The sequence below is a fragment of the Zonotrichia albicollis genome, chromosome Z, assembly GCF_047830755.1.
Source record: "Zonotrichia albicollis isolate bZonAlb1 chromosome Z, bZonAlb1.hap1, whole genome shotgun sequence".
Taxonomy (NCBI): Eukaryota; Metazoa; Chordata; class Aves; order Passeriformes; family Passerellidae; genus Zonotrichia; species Zonotrichia albicollis.
In genome coordinates this window covers 19,837,087-19,858,090 of record NC_133860.1, presented here as the reverse complement: position 1 = coordinate 19,858,090, position 21,004 = coordinate 19,837,087, and the positions used below count along the sequence as shown (strand labels likewise).

The window sequence follows — 21,004 nt, the reverse complement described above, 5'->3', positions numbered from 1 at the left end:
ATGCTTACCAGGTTTGTTTCAGTACCTCAGGTCACAGTTCATGGAAATATGGTTGAAACTCTGCAGGTTTCTAGTCACACTTTGTGCTCCAAGGTAGACTACCAATATTAGGTCAGCAAAGGCTTTGTCTAGCCAAGTCTGAAAAACCTGCAAGGATGTAGATTCCACAACTTAGTGCCCTGTTCCAGTGCTGCTCTGCTGTCATACATATAGAGCCTTTTTAGAGCAAGTAAAATTCACAGCTATTGTAAATCTGTACCAAGTCCAAAAATATTTCTCAAAAAAGCAAATAGGTACAATAAATTCATAACATTTTAGTCTGGCATAAGCCACTGATAATACTTAAGGAAGTGGAATGTAGTGAGAGTGGTACTACATGGCAGTGGGAAAGATTGCTGGATAATTAATAAGGCCTTCCTATTATCAATTTCAGTTCAGGTCTGCATTTTGACAAATTCTTAGGAAAATATTTCCATGAAATATTCTTTGCTTCACAACTGGCAATATCAAACTGCCATTTCCTAAATAAGTTGAGTGGTGGTGGAAAGGTGCTTCTCAAAGCTGTAAAAGATCTTCAGTACTGGAAGAAAAGGTTTTTATTCCCCTATGCCAACATCAGCATCTTTTGCAAGTATGAGAAAGTTCAAACAGAAACACAAAATGCCAGATTTAGTCTGCCTTTTAAAAACAGCAATGCCACAGCAAAAATCATTGATTCTGAAACTTTTTGTGAAGCCAGTACAATTTTCTGAAAAAATACATGTGTTTCACCATGTAGGTAGCTGGAAAATTTTTGTATCCTGTAGGAATGTGTATCTTTGATCTTGACAACCCTGACTATAAACAAGGAATACAACTTGTAACATGAAAAACGTTGTTCCTTTATGCATATTAATTTGCAATGAGTAGCTATCTCCTTATATTTTGTTTTTAAATGTGTTATAATTCACAGCTTATTTGAATTCAGAAAAAAATCTTTGGACTGAAAAAATTGTCAACCTCTTCTAGGTACCATTTGGTGTCTCAGAGAGAAAATGGAATAAGGTGCTTTAAAAAGCATTGGAAGGACTACAAGCATTAGAAGCCAAAACCTAGAAGCTTTGATGATTAGATAATGACTATTTTCATATTTTATTGTGGTGTAGCAGTCACTGTGCCCTCTGCATTTTGTTCCTGAGAGAAATGTCAACAATGTCCCACAATTCATCAAGGAGACCTCCATGTGTTTTTCCTCCTCGTGAAGGAACAGGGTCTTTCTGACTGCCTGAGTAGCTGCATCTGTTGGGCTATCCTTGCTGCACTCTTTCTTATTGTTATTATTCAAAATTATAGATGGCAGTTTCTGTAACTGATTATCTTTAAGGATGTGATCCAGCCTTCATTGGAGCCAAGGGAGAAACGTGACTGGCTGAAAGAGAATTATTGCTATAAATGAACTATATGACTGCATGGGCTTCCAAGGGTAAAGCCTACTTGAGAGTCCACTCTGAGGGTGGCATTATAAAGGCCTTAATTTAAATTCTTTATTGTGCATCTGAGCAGACTGCGTGCTTCAGATAAATGTGGAGAACATTTGTGCTGTTAAAACAGGGCTGTAATCCACCATAAAATGTGCAGCTTTTAATATTTAAAAGTAACAAACTCAGTGTTTCAGTCCATCACCCTAAAGTAGTGTGTCTGTGTTGCCACACTGGACCATGGTATTTGTTGAGGAAAGTAAAGTTGCATCAGGAAGCTGGAAAAACTCACGGAGTTCACAGTTGTATGCTAGTGCTATTTAGGCTTCCAAGCTGCATAAAAAGCAATTCCACTGCTAGTTATTTATAATTAGATTGAAAACTCTCTTACATACTTTGTATTACAGAAGTTGGTGTTTCCTTTTGCCTTTCAGGGGCTTGATGTTCACCTAATGCTGTTTGCACATAAGCATTTTTAATCAGACTGAAAATCTGCCAAAAGAACTGAGGCTGGATCAGTCCCAGCAGTATCATCTCCAGTATCATCTCCAGGAACTGTGTGAACTTATGTGCCTTGAATTTTCAGCAGCATCACATTTACTTTTCTATTAAAGGAGTTTCACGACATTTTTAAATTAAAATCTATCCCTTTGTTAAGTAAAAGGCATCTGTGAAATTTTCATCATATTTATTTGTCATTATGGAAGGTATTCTATCATAGGGCATATTTATTCCAAATAGAGGACAGTTAAGTAATCACTATCCCTTACATAGTGATTGCCTCTGTCTTAGTAGTTGGTTAATGTCTTTAAATAGGCTCTTGTTAAAATGCTGAAATGCAAAAGTGTAATCCAAGTATAATAACAGAATAACAGTGGTATGTAAAGATGAAAACACTTTAAAAAAGCTTCCTTCTTTAAATTTCCCTCCCTAGTATCTTCTTTCATGGAAAATTTCCTATACAGATGATGCAGCTGACAAAAGTCTGAATGATGCAGCTGACAAAAGTCTGAATTCAGTGGGTAGAACAAATGTCTCTAACTAGAGCTTTATGCATTAGCAGCCTTAGTGCAAAAGCTGGAGCAAGGCAGAAAGGGCCATGTGCCTTCGATTTTTTTTTGAGTTTGCATACAGATAACAAAAGTAATTAGAGTACAGTGGCATCTCCTTATCTGCCAGATGGTACTGTGACACTTCACTTGCAATAGCTTTAAATGAGAACAGAAAGAACCAGAAGGAATTTTTTTTTCTTGGCTCTATGACTTGAGAGAACTAACTACCTTAGAAGCTTGAACTGGTGGGAGAGAAGCATTGTAAGACGAGAGAAATAGAGAGTGAAAGCCAAGCCACAAATAACTGCAACATCGTGATCCCTTAAGCCCCACAGTTAAGAAAGGGAAAAAAAAAAATCTCCTCGTTGAGAATTCAGGGCGGGCAGGGGAAATAAAATGGGCGAACCGCAAGATGGAAAACCGGTTCCAGACTGTGATGTTCTAGTGACGCAAGCTGAGAAAGGTGCTGCGGCACAGCGGTGCTCTCCTGAGACCCGGCAAGAGTCATTCCTATAGGAGAGAAACCACATGAAGACAGTGAGTAAGGGAAATTTTAACAGTAAAGTGGACTGGAAGAGACTGAAAATCCAAGCTGTTTTCGTAAAGAAATTCCATGTCTGAGTGGAAAACAATGAGCCCTTATCCGCAAGTGAAATGACGATTGAGCACGTACTGGGCGTTCTGCTCAACGGCTGACAAAGCAAAAGAAAAGAAGTGGAGGGGAAAAGATAAGTAATCCTAGAAATAATTTTGCTTGGGTGAAAGCAGAATGCTGGTAGGGAAAATTTAATGAATATGTCCACAGTGGACATGAGTAAATGGAAGATTGGAGTGTTTCTCATAGTGAAGAATGGATCAATTCCTGGATCAAGTTCTGTCTCAGGTAATTATAAATCTATCAAAAGGGGCCTAAAAACAGAGGTACCAGATCCTCTGTCACGCATTAGGAAGGATTAATCTCTACTAAGTGATTTGTATATAATCCAAAGAAGTATTTTTTTCTTTTCTTGATAAGAGATTTTCCTTGTTTGAGTTAACGGTGAATCATGGTGACTGATTGGAGATGTGGGAACAATCTTTTCCCCATTTGTCTTCATAGAAGACCTTTCCCACAAATGTTGAATAAAATTCTTGATAAGGATGATTGTAAAAGGGTGGATGATGAGTCATCTTGTCTACAGATGCCAGGTTAGCTCAGTTGGCATTAGCATTGTGCTAATAACCCTCCAGATTTTGGGTTTGATCCCCATAGACTTGATGTTCCTTGTGGGTCCCTTCCAATTCTGAATATTCTGTGATTCTGTGATAAGGAATTTACCATGTGGCTTCTCTGAATGAGATGGGGAATTGAAGAGTCTCTGGACTAGTCTCTCAAACTGTCTGTTCTGAGATTATAACTTCAAATCCATATAAATGAGGCATTTCTTAAAAACTATATGTCTCGAAAAGCACTACATTTTTACTTCTTTTTTTTTTTTTTTTGATTACATGAGACCTCCCTTTAGGTTCTGAGGACTGGAATGTGCAACAGGAAGTTAAATTGTTACATTCTTGGGGCAGATTTGCCTCCTTCCCTGGGATAGAAAATTTATACTAACTAGGTACTTAATTGAATATTTTCATACTTATATCCTATAATATTTGATCACTTCTATGAGTGTGTAGTCATGGCACCACAGAACACTTTGTGCTTAATACTAAACATTTGCATAAGTTCTTGGAACTAGGTTAGGGTGCATATGAGGAGCAAACTGAATCTGAAGTGAAAAGAAATGTTAAGAGGACTGAATTCTAAAATTTGCTACGTTGCTTATGAAATGTGAATTCTAACAAACATGGTTGACATCCATGATATATTGTTAAAAACTAGGTAAAAAATTCATGTTAAAAGTCTTTATTCCCAGAAATTTTCCATATGTAGACATGGAAAAACAGGCAGGTACTTTTACATAAACTGGTAGACAGTTTTTCATTGACCATTCTCTTTACAAGTGCATGAAGGACATAGTACTTCCAGTTTCAGATCGGTCCTAATTCGGCGATATATTCCCAAGATTTTTACCTGTACAATTCATTCACGTGAGCAAGTGTGAGATTTCCTCTTACCCTCCCAAATAACCTTGGAATGCTGTAACCAATTAGGTCTTTACCTGATTCTGCAATTTGCTGTCCTCTCCATCTCTTGGCTGCAGTGGAGGCTCTGTGTGCTCTCCCCCCATCAGAAAACAGTGAAGAGTGCATACACCGGAGACTGGGAGGTGATATCTGAGGATCACTGGCATCTTAATCTTAAAAAATGACCCCACCCTATAATTCCTCCTTGACTGGTGAACTAGCCTCAAACAGGGTGAATGGAACTGTGGCCTCCTTCTATGTCTGAGTATGGAAATAAAACGAATATTTCTGCTCTTTTCTTCACATTAAGAGGCACTTTGGAAGCCTTATGGCTGAATCAGCATATTTCTAAGTGTCAGATGTATCCCTCCTTGGTACCAGACAGACCAAGGTCCAAATCCCGGGCCGTGCCTCTGTCAAAGCCATGGTGTTATATGTACTGTCTCTGTAAACAAAAAATATCTCTGCAGAGGAGCTCTCTCAAACTTCCTTCTCCCTTTTTGACAATTTCATAGCCTTTACCATTCCTCCATGTAACCCCAGTCTCTTCCTAGCAGAGACTGGAGTCTCCTATTGGGAAACCCCCATGTTTCAAGGAGAAACAACCTGATCATGCCAGGTGAAAGAGGAATATTGGTATCTTATTAGGAACATTTCACATGGTAAACAGATGGGAATGACCAAAAGCCACAACCCAAGCTGGAGTCCATGCCCATATCATTCATGCACTTTTAAAGTAGATATTTGGCTTATAGGTTCCATCTAAAGTTTGATCCACAAGTGAGTGGACGTAATTCATTAGTGGGCCTAAGCGCATGCTTGGCTGGAAGAATGAAACTTTAACTAAACTTATTTTGTGTGATATGTCACAATAGGTCATACTGGGCCTAATAAGAAGATCAAATCCATTTCTGTGTGGCAATGCTTTGCTGGATTGTAATACCCTAGATTTCCAAAAATTAAACTTCAGAATGTTTAACTGATACTGAAAGCCAAAGTGGAGGTTGCAAGTATAGAATGATCAAGTCTAGCTATCTTAATAAACAGCAATAAGAATATGAATTGTTAATGGGGGATTGCTGGGAAATGTATGTATATTTATATATAATTTTCACTTAGCCCTAGTGAGATTGCATCTAGAGTGCTGTGTCCAGTTCTGGGCTCCTCAGCACAAGAGAGACTTGAAGCTCCTGGAGCAGGTCCAGTAGAGAGCTATGGAGTTGATCAAGGAAGAGAAGCATCTCTCTCAAGAGAAAAGGCTGTGCAAGCTGTCCCTGTTCAGCCTTGAGAAGAGACAGCTGAGAGGGGATCCCATCAGTGTCTGTCAGTGTCTGCAGGAGGGGACAGAGCAGGGCTGGGCTCTGCTTGGTGCTGCCCAGGAAAAGAACAAGAGACAACAGGCAGTGAGAGGAGCACAGAAAATTCCACCTGAACATTGGGAAGAACTTTACAGTGCAGTGCTCAAGCACTGGAGCAGTTTGCCCACAGAGTCTGTGGAGTCTCCCTCTCTGGAGATATCCCATTTTTTTGATGCATTCCTGCGCCGTGCGCTCTGGGATGGCCCTGCTTAGGCAGGGGGTTGGACCAGATGACCCACAGTGGCCCTTCCTACCAGACCCATCCTGTGGTCCCGTGACTTGTTCCTTGTTTGGTTACCATTTATATTTCATAGCTAGTTATTTATTGCTAGCTTTATCAACAGTGGGTTTTGTGTTAGGGACACAAAAGTGTCCCTAGGAATGAAACAGAGAGATTCAGAGAGATTATTGATGTAATGCCAAGTAAAAGAAATTTGACCCTGCAAAATATATGAATTATTCATAATGCAATTAAAGTGCTTAAAGCTAAATGAAGTTCATCTCATGTATTTTAGTATGTGATATGAAAATATTTTGTTTTTTTAGCTGAGTAAATGAATTTATTTGAATCAATAATTAACACACTATACAAAGAAATAGAATCAATATTTTCATCATTTTAATTATAATTATGTTTTAAATGTCACTGTTTTTACTTTGACTTACTTAATCTTGATAATGATAATAAGATCCATTTTTTGAACCATTCATTTACATTTTTCTCAGCTGAAAGGAATAGAAAAGCAAATATATGGCAGAAATCAATATCAGGGAGAAGTATGGAAAATTTAAATCACTTGACATTGTATCTGTTTATTATTCTGGACCCTTTCAGCCACAGACCACCCAAAGACACTTTCTTTATGAGAAACACAAAAAGAGATGATTTGTACTAGAATAGAATCTTATCTGAGATTCATTGCCCTTGAAGCAGGGGCTGCCGAGAGTGAGAAATAATAACCAGTGATTAATCTGAGAGCCTAACAGACTAAACAGATCTACACAGTAATTTTGAGAAGTAGCTATTAAAACTGTTCTTGGAGGAAGGAAGGAAGGAAGGAAGAAAATTCTTTCATTACTAGTGTACAAGGAATCCAAATTCTTTGGGGTTTATAATGAAGCGCAGCCAAAGATTTTCTGTAAAAAGGAAGAAGGACCTGTATTAAATAAGTACTTGCCTCTGAGAATGAAATTTGTGGAATTGCATATAAAGAATGATGTATTATTTTCAGCTATATTAAGATGCTGCAAAAATAAGAAAGCACTTAAGAGCTCTTTAAATTTAATTTAATTTATTTTATTTAATGTGTATTCCAGTTTTATGTATTCAATTTTAATTTAATTGAATGTAACAGAAAGACTTCTGATGACTTCTCTATACTTTGGATCAAATATAACACTTAGAAGTTTCCATTAAATGGTGTTCACTTACTTTTTCATAGCATTAGATAGCACGACTCACTATCAGCATAATATAAATAAAAATCTGGGATGAGAGATTTCTAATTTGTTAAATCATAAAATTAGTTTAATAAATACTATAGTTAACTAACAGAGTTACATTTTAGTAGTTAAGAAGTTAAAAAGTGTTCAGTTATGACTAGTCATTTGCAGTTGTGTTAAATATTTTAATGACAAATAAAATTTGTCAGCACATGCCAAATAGCCAGCAGTTTATTTTAAATCTCCTTGCCTCATGGTTTTTAGGATGAAGCCACATATGCAGATACTGCTTCACTGTGGAGATGGTCTGTGTCTTTTGATTTCCAGAATTTTCAGCTCTAAAGGTCTCTTGGAACAGAGAGGAGCTTAACACACACACATCTGCTCTGTGCAACAGCAGACACATCTCTTCATGCTGTAGAGACAACATGAGAACTGGAGGCTTTCATCTTGGATGGACTTCAACAGGGTGAAAGGAGTAAATGCTGGCGCCACAACTCATCTGAGAACACCTCTCTTGTCACATGGTACAGCTAAAACCTCCCCCATGGATGTTACTTTGTGTTATTTAAAATTTCAGACAGAAATATGCAATTTTCCATCCATCCATCCATCCATCCATCCATCCATCCATCCATCCATCCATCCATCCATAGATATACACATACACCTGTTTACGTAACAAGTTTTGAAAATTGTTCAATTTTCAAAATTTAATTTTCGAAAGTGTAGAATACTACCAGAGATTATACCAACCAGAGTGCAAGTTATATTGGCAAATACAGGGCATAAAACTCCAGTGGGATCGAAATGACAAGATAAGCAACCATATCTAGTTGAGGATGTCATTTCAAGGGAGTTGAGCCAGATGGTCTTTAAAAGTACCTTCCATGTCAATTAATCTATGATTCCACAATTCTGTAATTTTTATGATTCTATTATTCTAATGAAAGTAATCTCAATTATTCAGCTAGTTCTTGAAGAAGATTGAAAGAATATCTGGAATTTAGTTTGTTCAATCTCTCACAACTCAGACAAGCTTTAGGCACTGTAAAGGATTTCTATATCAGTCTTTGTTTTCTTAGTCAGTGAATTTTTTACATAAGCTAAGAGAAACCTTAATGAGAATAGCAAACCCTCATTATTCCAGAATCCCATGGTTATCACTTATGCAACTACTTCATGTTTCCTCTTTCTGCACTCCTAGAGAAAAATTATCATGACCTTGGACTTTTCTTTCTGTCAGTGACAAATCCTCACATATCAACCTTGCTTAATTTGGTAGTGTTACTTAGGCTTGAATTTTATTTAGCATCATCTCACTTTTCCTGCTATATTGTTCTCAAAAATAAATTTGCTGAGGATTTCCTTGGCTGAGGTTTAATTCCATCTGTTCTGTTGGTCAAGTTCTAGGTTCTTAATGCCAATTCATAAGAATGATTCTTTGAGTATTTTAAGTAATTCTTTCACAAACGTAGTTTATATTAATGAGTTAATGTTTTAAATCACATTATAATTGTAGTTTCATTAAAAAAAATCATTAGATAGTCAGCTTGGTGCCTGTGTCACAGGAATGTGAGAATAAATTTTATGCTTTGTGTGTTCTTATTTCTCAAACTCCTCTAGTAATTTTTTAAGTGTTTTTTTTTTTTTTTTTCAAGATCACACTTGTCAGAAACCAGTTTGGAAAAGCGAGTGCTCCTGTTTCTGTACCCTCTGTCCTTGAGCCCGGTCCGTCTTTATTTCGGCACGGCAGCCCTGTTGTGTCACAGCCCCGCTCACGATGCTTCATTGGCTGAGAATGTGGAACGTGTGGTTTTGGCTGGGAGCGCTCCCCGGCTCGCCGAGGCTGTTGCATAAAACGCCGGGGGTGTTTTTCTGCTGTGTCATCCACTGACCTCAGAGACAGGAGAACTGAACCAGCTCTCCCCTACGAGTGGTAATGCTTGTGTTATGGTTTTGCTTGGCTGGAAAACTCTTTGGGCACATTGCAATTTTGTCCCAGCAGAACAAACCATGAAACGTAACAAGAGACTTGGATAACCTCTAGCCTCTGTGTGCGCATGCTTTTTCCCTAAAGAAATAAATGGAATGGTGCTTTACACATCACTACCACTGCTCCTGAACTGAGCTGATTCACAATCCACTGCAGGCAGTTGTAGGACTCTGCTTTACTGATGGATCCATCCTCAATGTGAATTGGAAGAGCTTACAGTGCTCTACTTCCTGATCTTCACTAGGGATGAGAGGGGAAGAATTTAAATCTGGTGGCCATACGTTGTTGAACTTCCCATTTTATGTTTCCCCTCCTACCTACTCAATTTTCTTTATAATTTTCTTAATACAGGAAAAGAGCTGACACAAATAATATTAAGTGTTATTTTTCATATTATTTCTTACTGTGGGTTTTTTCCATCTACATCTGCTTCCTTTATTTGTCATGTTATTGATTTATGAGTTGAAAATTCAATCACAATATTTTTCAATGACCATTGAAATTCTTCTGCAGTCTCCAGTGCACTCTGAAATACTTCTGAATGCTGCATAACTTCTTGTAATTTATCATGTGGTAGAGGGGCATTAACTAATTCTACTGTCTGCTCAAAAGATTTAAAGAAAACCCTTAATCTCATTTTTTACTTATTAAATCATGATAATGTAGATCTTGCACAGGTAATGATAACATGAATTAATTAATTAATTAATTAATAACCATCCTACCAGCAAATAAAATTGCGGATAATATGTCTGTACACTGTTTAATGCTTATGTGCCCAAGTTTACATCCAGTTTACTTGTAAGTTTAATCCTTGCTTTTAGGCTAAAAGGAGGAGTGTATTGTCAATATGTGGTTGAAATGAGTAAGTTAGTGGTTGCATAGATGTGTGAGAACACTGAAGTGGTAGGACTTCTCTCTAGCAATAACTTGCACGAAACATCCCAGACAGTAACAACATAGGAAAGTGAATCCTTTCAGGGCTGTTCACTGGGGCTGTTTAATTTATGGGCATACATGTGGATCATATGACGACGCACTTGTTTAACACCTGAATTCCACTCAGAGCTGTTTAAAAATTGTTCCATTAGCAATGGATTCTGGCATTTGACCTAGTCCTATCAGCACTGGACACTTACCAGAAAAGTAATTATTAACTTATGTCAAACAGAATTACAGGCAAACCGAGTCTCCCTCAAGAGCAGCACAGGAGGGAAAGCAGTTTAAGCTGCAGAAGATCCCTTTGGGTAAACTCAGAAAAGGCAAGAAATAGGCAATCTATCCCTGTTGGGAAATAATTTGAAGAAGAAAAAATTTGAAGGAGTAATCATTTTCCCAGCCAAAGTCTGTGCCATACAGTCAGCCAAATAACAATGAATCAATATCAATATATCTAGTTCTGGATATATACAAATACAGAAACTCTCACAAATTATGTCAATCAGGATTTTGACTGCAATGATTGAAATCCCTATTTGGCTCATGCTTAACTTTAAGCCTGTGAGTCAGTCCAATGAATGATATTACAATTAGACAGATTATGCAGAAAACTGGTCAAACCCATTTATTTTCCTATTAATTAAGCCTGTTTTACACTCCCTGTTATTTAAAATGCAAAAAATTTCTGATTGATTGTGGCTAAGAGATGTGCATTGTTTTTGTTATATGCAGTCTTCCTGCAGCCCCATATAAAATGTACATCGTTATGCTTATTTAACATATCTAGAAGATAAATAACATACCTATGTCAACAGTGTATGTGCGTGTTAATTTTTCTTCCCCTGAAAATGAAATGTAAAATCTTTATTTTTCAAGCTGTGTTAAACAAAAACTCCTCTGTCATGCCAGCTCTGTTCTCTGTAAGTGCTGCTTGTGCCTCAGAATCCTTTGTGGACTCCTATTGACTGCAGGGACTCTACTGGTGTATGGCTCATAAGCCATACATAACTTCTTTGTCACTCTGGCAAGTCTACTGTAGGGAAGAATGATCTTATTAAATTAATTTCTAACTGGAACATATCAGTGAGCTTCTAGTGTAGGTCACATAATCCATTAGGAATTATTTTTATTTTAACTTTTGTTATTGATCTTGTTGAACCTGCTGTATCAGACAGAGATATTCTCCTGTATGCAGCAGTTACTGCTGTTGAGTGCAGAATCTGAGTCACTGCTTTGCTTGTCTCAGCTGGGGGATGTTCTTTGTGTATCTCATAATGACTTGCCCTGCTGACTCCTTTGATTCAATCTTTTGAAAAGGACAGTGTTGCTCTTTCCTGTTTGTAAATCAGACCATGTTGGGCTGAGGGCTGTACTCACTAGATTTGTAAACAAATGCTGCTGGGCTTAGACTTTTATCTGCTTTTAATCCCACATCTTAAATATGGGATGCAATGACTATTGCCCATTAGGTGCTATCTGCAAATAGCTTTTGTGTGACTGTGTCTAAGGCTGATCTTTCTGGTTGTTGCTGGAGCAATGGCCCAGGAGCTGGACAGAGGACAAGTAAAATGGCTTTTCTTGAGGAAAATGCTGTGAAAGACAGCAAGAAGCAGAACGGGACACAGCTGCAGTTTGTGCCTTAAAACTCATGACTGGTCAGCACTGGAGATCCAGCTCATACTGGGAGAGAAGAACTGATTGAATTCTCCCAGAGAGAGCCCAGTAATCATGTAACCATGGTACAGAAAATTCCCAAGACTACAGAGCAGTATAGGTGTACAGACTAAACACTGGGGTGGGCTTATGATGGAGTGATATCTGCAAAGCAGCAAGGTTCTCTGCAGAGGAGTTCCTTTTGTGTAGCTGATCCCTATATCTGCAGTTTTGAAAATAATACCTTCCTGTGGAAGAAGTTAAAATAAAGCTAAAACTTGAAGAGACTCCAGCTTCCTTTATTATCCCTGAAAATTGTCACTGATTCAAAGAAAAACTCAAAGCATTCTGTAATGTTTTTCTCTCCATGGTTTTAGCAGCATTACACTGCTGCTGAAGCTCTCCATCTGTTAAATGTCTGGAAGCCCATGTAGATATTACACATAACTAGGGCAGTCACTTCCCTTTGTGTCTGCTCCAGCAACCCAGCACGATTTGTGCAATCTAGAACGGCAAGAATTAGCATGACACATCTGAGGAAACGTGAGACCAACCTCCCAGCTAATAAAACAGAAGACAGTTGATCAAATAAAAACATCTGCAAATTTTATTTTTCTTGTCTTTGATTAAGCATGACACAGACTAAGAGTGAGAAGCTTGTAAAGCCTAGACAGTGCCGGGTCTTAAAAAAGATCCTCAGTATGGGTACCAGGATGCTATTAGCTCCTTTCAGCCCCTCATTTTTGTCTGTGGAAGGACCAGGACAACTGCAGCATGTGCCACTTCCTTCCTCTCATCAGAAGTGGGTGAAGGCTGTTCACTACAGCACCAAAGCTGCACCTTTTCCTCTGAGAGAAGCAATAATGATAGCTAGCCCTTACTCACCTGAAAGTTCAAAGGTTCCCTGTTTCCTGACCCACTCCTGCTCCTGGGACCTTCCAACCCAGACTGTAATGCAAAGCAACATGAAATCAGACTCCAAGATACTGGAATAAAAGGGATCTCCTTTGGGTTAACATTTTTTTCCCTTCACAGGAGCAGGAAGTATTTGATACCTGCTCTGGGGGTGACAGAGATGATCTCTGCTGCAGACTGGCTATTAAGAGGATATTAAGGTAGATGGCATCATGCTGGGCTCTGGGGAAGTGTGCTGGCTTCACACTGGTGCTTCAGGATAATGGCTTTTGTGAAAAACAAAGCTCCTTGCATCAGGCTACAGATAGTGCTTCTACATAGTGTGGGGCATGCTATAACTTTTTCTTCTGCTGAAAAAGACAAACCCACAATTCTTATCCCTCAGCAGGGTGTGAGAACATTTCAGCTCACCCAGGGCCCATAGAAAAATCAAGATTCAGAGACCAAAAGTGTTTCTTGTTTTGTGGTCAAGTATTACTTCACTAAAAAGAAAGAGAAATAACTTGAATTTCGAACCATTTTCTCAGAAACTGTTATATAGTTTGCAAGACCTAACAAAAAAAGATGATGGGAACCTCAGAGAGTGATCATCTAGTGTTACTGGAGAACATGTGTTTTTACAACTAACAAAAATGTCTATCTCCCCTTGTAGAAATTATTGCAATACTTTTTCCCCCACTGTTAGGAAGATTTTCCGATATTTAACAGAAATATTTCTCCCCCCCAAAATTATTATTTTTAAATCTATTTTGGTGACTGAAACCAGCCCTTTCTTTGTGCTGGTTGGTATATGTTTAAAGATTGCTCCTACCTGCAGGTTAAACATTCCTGTCCTTTCTCCTATTTATTCTTTCTATAGGTATGATAGTATTATTTTCTTTCCTGTGGATCCTGTGCAGTTAGTGCACAGTTTTTGAAGTGCATTTCAGAGTCCTGAATACGCCATTCCATCAAAGGCCTGACTAAAGATCAGCAAAGCAGAAAGCAATACTTGTGGATAAACATCTGAGTATGGCTTTGTCTGTTTTTTGGCAAGAGCAGTACTTTGTTGACTCATATTCAGCTAGTGATTCATTATTATCTGTTCTTGGACAAAACACATAAACATGGTTTATCCCTAAGGATAATCTTATATGAGACAGTCCTATATACTGAGTTTTTCCCTTCAAGACTTAAAAAACTTCTAATTCACGAGAATTCTTGATGGTATTTAGTTTTAGACTAAATGAAAAAACCAAAATTCTTCTCTCAGTTCAGGTACACAAATCACATATCTGGAGTATCACTTGATCTTTCTATTCTACATCACCATAAGCACTGATTTTTCTTATGTAAGAGTGATAATTTGTCAAACTGGATGCCACCCTTCCTGCTAAAAATACTCTGCTAGTGAGGGGGCTGAGTTTGGAAACTTTTTTGAACCTTTCCTTTTCCTGTACGCCTGGGAAGGCAATGTGCTATGGAAAATATTCACATGTTTGTAGTCTAAACTTTACACTCAGGGTTTCTGCAGCAAATGTAGAGAAAGCTGAGCAAGTTTTCAAAATGTGTTCTTTTTCAATTTTTACTTTTTCCCCCATGTTTTGCATCAGAGAATCTAGACTTCACAGAATCACAGAACATCCTGAGCTGGAAGGGACCCACAGGAAATATCCAGTCCATCTCCTGGCCCATCACAGAACCCCAGGAACCCCTCCATGTACCTGAGAACATTGTCCAAACACTTCTAGAAGTCTCTCAGGCTTGGTGCTGAGATCACTTCCTTGGGGGAGCCTGTTCCAGTGCCCAGCCACCCTTTGGATGAAGAACTTTCTCTTGGTACCCAACCTAAACCTGCCCTGACTCAGCTTCAGGCCCTTCCCTTGGGTCCTTCACTGTCACCCCAGAGCAGAGATCAGTGCCTGACCCTCCTGTTCCCTCACAAGGAAATTGTAAATGCAGGGATGTGCCCCCTCAGTCTCCTTCAGGTTGAGCAGACCAAGTGACCTCAGCCACTAATTCAGCTTCCCCTCCAGGCCTTTCAGCTTCCTCATGACCCTCTTTTGCACATTCTCTACTAGTTTCATGTCTTTTTTACACTGTAGCACCTAAAAGTGCCCCCAGCACTTGAGGTGAGGCAGCCCCAGTGCAGAGCAGAGCAGACCAATCCCCTCAGTCAGCTGAGTGAGGCCTCAATTTTCTCTTTCTTTCTTTCTTTCTTTCTTTCTTTCTTTCTTTCTTTCTTTCTTTCTTTCTTTCTTTCTTTCTTTCTTTCTTTCTTTCTTTCTTTCTTTCTTTCTTTCTTTCTTTCTTTCTTTCTTTCTTTCTTTCTTTCTTTCTTTCTTTCTTTCTTTCTTTCTTTCTTTCTTTCTTTCTTTCTTTCTTTCTTTCTTTCTTTCTTTCTTTCTTTCTTTCTTTCTTTCTTTCTTTCTTTCTTTCTTTCTTTCTTTCTTTCTTTCTTTCTTTCTTTCTTTCTTTCTTTCTTTCTCTCTTTCTTTCTTCTCTCTTTCTTTCTCTCTTTCTTTCTCTCTTTCTTTCTCTCTTTCTCTCTTTCTCTCTTCTTTCTTTCTCTCTTTCTTTCTCTCTTTCTTTCTCTCTTTCTCTCTTTCTCTCTTTCTCTCTTTCTCTCTTTCTCTCTTTCTCTCTTTCTTTCTCTCTTTCTTTCTCTCTTCTCTCTCTCTCTCTCTCTCTCTTTCTCTCTTTCTCTCTTTCTCTCTTTCTCTCTTTCTTTCTCTCTTTCTTTCTCTCTTTCTTTCTCTCTTTCTCTCTTTCTCTCTCTCTCTCTCTTTCTCTCTTTCTCTCTTTCTCTCTTTCTCTCTTTCTCTCTTTCTTTCTCTCTTCCTCTCTTTCTTTCTCTCTTCCTCTCTTTCTTTCTTTCTTTCTTTCTCTCTTCCTCTCTTCCTCTCTTCCTCTCTTCCTCTCTTTCTTTCTCTCTCTCTTTCTCTCTTTCTCTCTTTCTCTCTCCCTTTCTCTCTTTCTCTCTTTCTCCCTTTCTCCCTTCTCTCTTCTCTCTTTCTCTCCTTCTTTCTCTCCTTCTTTCTCTCTTTCTCTCTCTCTTTCTTTTCTCCTCATTGTGTAAGATACCATTCTAGATCTCACTACAGCATTAGTTGTGTGTCTAAAGCTTTAAAAGCTAGGTGTTTAGAAACCTAATCTCCAGAGCTTGTAAAGGTTTGGAGCTTTGCCAATCCTATGAGGAATGCTAGCAGAGCTCTGTGCTGATGGTGGCCATGAACTTCCCTTCTCAATGCCTGTGAAGTATCGCAGAATCTGGATTTCCCTTTTCACTGTCTCCAGAATTACATGAGCTAAGAAAGTTTTAAAATACTTTTCTTAAACACGTACTGGTTTTTCCAAGATCTGAGCTCACTTTACATTGAATGCTACCTGCAACAGCAAAAAGTAATGAAAATGCTTTAGTTTATTACCTCTATGTATTGTTATTTTCAGTTCATATAGACAGAATCACTGGGAATTGTGCCAATAATTAACAAGAAAGTTCTTTTTGTGAGCTTACTTGATCATGTATTGCCAGATACTCTTGGCATTGTAAAAACAGTGCAGACTCAGAATATAATGCAGACATAGTTTTCTGATTCAAGACCTTAAACTTGGATTAAATTTCCAAAACTGGGAACTCTTCTGAAGTGTTTGAAGCTGCTGTATTATTAATTTGACTGTATTAAGTTCACATTATCAGCTCATCCAATGGCACTTCAGACTTAGCTACTAAATAAAACTTCAAATCTGGGCACTACCATTATGCTTTTGTTAAGGAATTAATAGGTAGGTTCATTCATTGGGTCTTAATGATTTACTCAACCATCCAAAACAGATTTGAGTGGCTAGTGTACTTTTGTCACCATGAGTATAAAATTGTTCAAAAAGTGACCCTAAATCCGGAAGAAGAATCCAGAATTTCTGCTTGACCATACTAAATTTATTTCATTAACTTCAAATATATAGGAAGTACAGGAATACTGAACTTTAGAAAGCAGAGAAACATTTAGTTATGACTACATAAGAACCAAAATGCATTTTGTTCTATCTGCTTTTCCAGGTTTTTCTGCCTTGCATCTGATATAAACTATAAACACTGTATTGATTATTTGCATTTATATAAAGTGAAAGGGATATCAGTAAAATAGAGAATTTGAGATTGATAATGCTCAAATAATTATCAAATAATAGTAATAATAATTTTAAATTCAGATTGTAAAATTACACCTTCATTCTTGAATGGGGAAATTAGATTTCTAAAGTAAGTTATGATGGGTAGGGATTTCATATGTGATTATATTTGTCAAAAAAATTCTGCTTTTTTTCATAACATAAGAAAGGAAGTTTATATAGTCAAACTCTTGTTTGGCAAATACATAATCAAAATGAGCTCTACAGAAAATGTGTGTTAAATCCTTCAAATGTAATCTTCAATTCAGAGAGGTTTTTTTTGTTTTAAATTGAAAATCCCAGAAAAAGTCATCATTTGGTGAATCTGAGACAAAAGTACATCTTCTTAGATCACCCCATCATCTAAGCTGTTTAGTCTGTTTCATCTTATTATGCTTATTTTCCTGGCAAAATGTGAGCAGGAAACAATACTCTTTGGCAATTGAAATATAAAGAAATCATCCAGGAGACAACACTGGGGAATAATAAGATGTGGTGTCACAAGTTGCAGTTTTAGCTATGGATTTTAGTTAATTTTTGCAGGAAATGTAAAACTAATACTTGTCCATTCTTGCAAACTTTCTTCTTCATAATTATATGCTTTATGTGATAAGGTATAAGCATGTGCTTGTTGTAGAAATATCTGTGATTTTGTGCACTGTTTTTATTAAAATATTATCGAGGGATAAATTCAGCAATTAATTACTAGGGTGTGAACTTCAACAGACTTTAATACATTCCCCAGAATTCTCCTCTCTTTTAGAGACAATAGAATTTTGTGCCCAATTCAATTTTCTAATTGAATTTATGAGAGGGAAAATGATAAATAACAGGAAAATTGCCAATCGCTGTGGCAAGATTTTTATTTGGCATCTTTCTAGCATGCAATCTTTACTGCTGGGAAATAGCTGAGAAGATTTCCCTCAGTGGTTTGGTGCAGCAGATAAATCTGAGGAGCTGGGTGAATTTGAGGGAAGTGTCAAGCACTCATTAGACAATGTAGGTAGACTTTGGGGCAGATGCCATTTCCTGAAAGCACTGAACAAACTCTGGAGCTGCAGAAGAGCTGGCCAAGGCTGCTGCCAACTGCTTCAGTTTAAGAGCAGGGTGCTGTGTAATCCCGTCTGGAAAAAGGGTGTGGAAGAGTCTGGGGAGCTGCAGACCAGTGGGTCCTATTTCCATACCTGATTAAATGCTAAGTGCACAGCAAAGAATGTGATCAGTGTGTGCACGAATGAACGTCTCATGTTGGGAGGGAATCAGCATGGTTTCTGCTAAATTAATTCTTCTCTTTCTGGCCTGCTGGAGCTCTCTGAGGGCAGCTCTAAAGCACAAAGATAAAAGAGAGCCAGATATGCACTTTGTTTTCTGCCATAGATTATTAAACAGATTATTAAAGAAGTCAAGTTGCCAGAAGGTTGGATAAGAGCTTTTTCCAGGGGCTGAAGGTTGGTTAAAGACAAGAAAGCAAATAGTATCATAAACTTAAATTCTGCTTAGATCCTTCAGCCTTTATTTTTTCATGTATTTTATACTTTATGGACAATCAGTTCATTGTCTATATAGACACTTCATAAAATTGATTATGGAATCAGTTTCTAATTGTTCTTCTGTCTTATAAACCTGTTCCCTTTGAAAATATTTGCTGTTATCAAAGGACGCCTGTGATCGGTCTCAGCCTTCAAACAACTTGGTCACAAATGTTCTTAGAAGTGTTTATTTATGAGTCGCTTGGTAAAACTGTTAAAAGACATAAATGCTCCAACATTTAATACAATTGCTCTGCTCTTCAATGCATAGTTAAAGCGTAGTTGTATAAAAAACTTTTTTAATAGAATATTCTGGGTTGGACTTAGAGTGTAAAGTTGGGTTACTGATTTTCCAGTACCTTTACTATACTGTGAAGTATGGGGGATGAGCATGCACGTTAATATTTTTGTGAAGTCCAGCTAAGTTTTCCCAGGGTTTTCAATAACTGCATCATTCAATTTCAGTTAATTCTGATGCACATAAGGGTAGCAGAGGACAAATAAAATATTCTATGTTATCTTTAGCAACGTGTGTGTCATGTGTGCAGGTTAGAAAGCGGCACATACACAAGCACTGCCTAGAAAAGCCATAATAAATATGTTCCAGTTTTGGGCAAATTTTCTACAAAAATGGATACATAATTTGTATTTAAATATTATTAATTTTGATTCATGCATGAACTTTTTCTATACAAACTCACATGGAGCTTGTCAGCAGGACCAATGAGATTTTTTTCTATATCCCCATGATAAAACTAATTTATGTGAAAATTTTCAAGAAAAACATATTGAGGCAGTGTTGTAGCAACTATAATCTTGTATGCCATACACACACTTGAAGTTATCTACTGACATAGTTTCAAGCCACCACAACTGTTTTCTCCCACCTGGTAACATTTTTCAGTAAAAATAATAAAACAATGATATATGGTTGTGTGTGTCAGAAGCTGAAAGTAGGCAGCTTTGTTTTCTGCTCTGTAGCACAGTCTAGGAAAGGCTTTTAAAAGGGTGGGGGTCATTGGCCTTTCACCTTACTTTGATTTCTGATACAGCAGCTGGCTCTAATGATCAGGCTGTGCCTAGGAGAAACAGCAGAATTTTGGGGGAAAGTCCTCTACATTGATAAAAATGACATATATATAGTAAAAAATGTAAACTTTTGGGTTTTTAGTGTCTTCCTCCCTGCATGCTCCCCCCAGAAATTTATTTCAATTTGAGAATCCTCCCAGGCTCTCATTGTAATCATTAAGACCCTGGAATAAACCTGTTCTGGAAACAATAAGTGTTAATATGTTTAAATCTGAGGTTAAGAGAGTTGAGAACTGGAGGATCTGCGTTTGTGAATTATTTGGGAGCAATTATTTGTCAAGCAGCTTATCTCAGGGTTTCCCTTGTAGCTGATCAAGTCCCATTGCCCAGAACTGTAAAACTAGATAGGGGCATCAGAAGCTGGGTTGCATTTTTGTGCCTGAAATATCCCAAAGCCTGGGTATTATCTAAACGAAATTAGAGACTTTAAACTAAACGACTTCAAACAAAAGTCAAAAATAAAACTACAGAGACCAGTGGAGGTTTCAATTCAGTATGAATATTCACAGCTTCAAAGTTGTCCATTAATTTAAAAAGTGTTCATATGAATTAAAGGAAGAGTGTCTTGTTCATGTACTACACAATGAGATACCAATAAGGAGGTACTCTGCCAGTCTCTTCTTTTATATTCTTTTGCTTCCCAGACACAATTTATGTGTGACTTCACCTTGTTTTCTGGCACAACTTCCCCCAAATATCTGGCAAACCATGTAGTGAAAGCCATTTGAAGATATTAATGGACATTAGCTGGTATTTAATCTAATTATCACAAACAGTTTCTCTGAGGCTTACAATTGCCATGCTAATTGCAAACATTTAAGTATTCCACTGTTCTTCTGATAGAAAGTGTAGGCACGTGAATCCATGTGATACACAGGCATATGTATCCATGTGAAATCTCTTTGTATGCACAAAAGGCCACACTCACTGAAATCTGTCACTTTCGGCATTTCTGAGTTGTGAGTTGTTGATGGATGCTAGGTAAGGATCAGATCCTCTCTTCAGTGTATATCTCCTAAAATTCTCCAGTGATTTTCCTCCATATCCCAGTGCAAAAATACCCTTACAGAATATATTTAGAGTTGCAGGACAGGTTATTTCACATATTAATAAATAACTTCAATAAATATTCTAGAACAGGTCATGACAGATTGAGACTGATGTCCCATGAATAAGTACTCACTTCTTTTATTTTGCACATAGAAATAATGGACAGATATATAAAATGGAGAAACAGAACCAAAACAAGGACTGACTACAAATAAATAATTAAATAAATACAACCCCCCCATAATTTTCTAACACATAT

The 21,004-nt window shown here is 37.6% G+C and overlaps 1 long non-coding RNA gene across 4 annotated transcripts in view; it reads left to right on the top strand.

Moving 5' to 3' along the window:
- Positions 1 to 15,093, top strand: part of LOC113459486 (uncharacterized) — a 49,601-nt gene extending 34,508 nt beyond the window's left edge. For all 4 annotated transcript variants that reach the window (XR_003380749.2, XR_003380748.2, XR_012578269.1 and 1 more), the window contains 2 exons: positions 7,753 to 7,952; positions 9,087 to 15,093. This is a non-coding gene — a long non-coding RNA (uncharacterized LOC113459486). The remainder of the gene's footprint in view (positions 1 to 7,752; positions 7,953 to 9,086) is intronic.
- The last annotated feature ends 5,911 nt before the right edge of the window (positions 15,094 to 21,004 follow it).